The sequence below is a fragment of the Fulmarus glacialis genome, unplaced genomic scaffold (assembly GCF_000690835.1).
Source record: "Fulmarus glacialis isolate BGI_N327 unplaced genomic scaffold, ASM69083v1 scaffold22425, whole genome shotgun sequence".
NCBI lineage: Eukaryota > Metazoa > Chordata > Aves > Procellariiformes > Procellariidae > Fulmarus > Fulmarus glacialis.
The window spans coordinates 8,824-9,065 of NW_009212606.1; positions in this window are offsets into that span (position 1 = coordinate 8,824).

Genomic DNA, 242 nt, shown 5'->3' on the forward strand with positions numbered 1-242 from the left:
ATAGGTTGCGATGGGCGCTGAGCCAGCACCAACACTTGGGGACGCGGGAGTCGCCCTGGGTGGGTCGGTGAACGCGCTGCCTCCCACACTGCCAAAAACACAGCAGGAAGGAGGGGAGAAAGAAACACCGAGAGACCCTGTCCCTGTGTCCCCGGGGGTGCGCAGGGGGTGCCCGGTGCCGGGCTTGGGGCCCAGGGTTGAGCATCTCGGGGCGGAGCGGGGGGCAGCGAGCATCCCGGGGG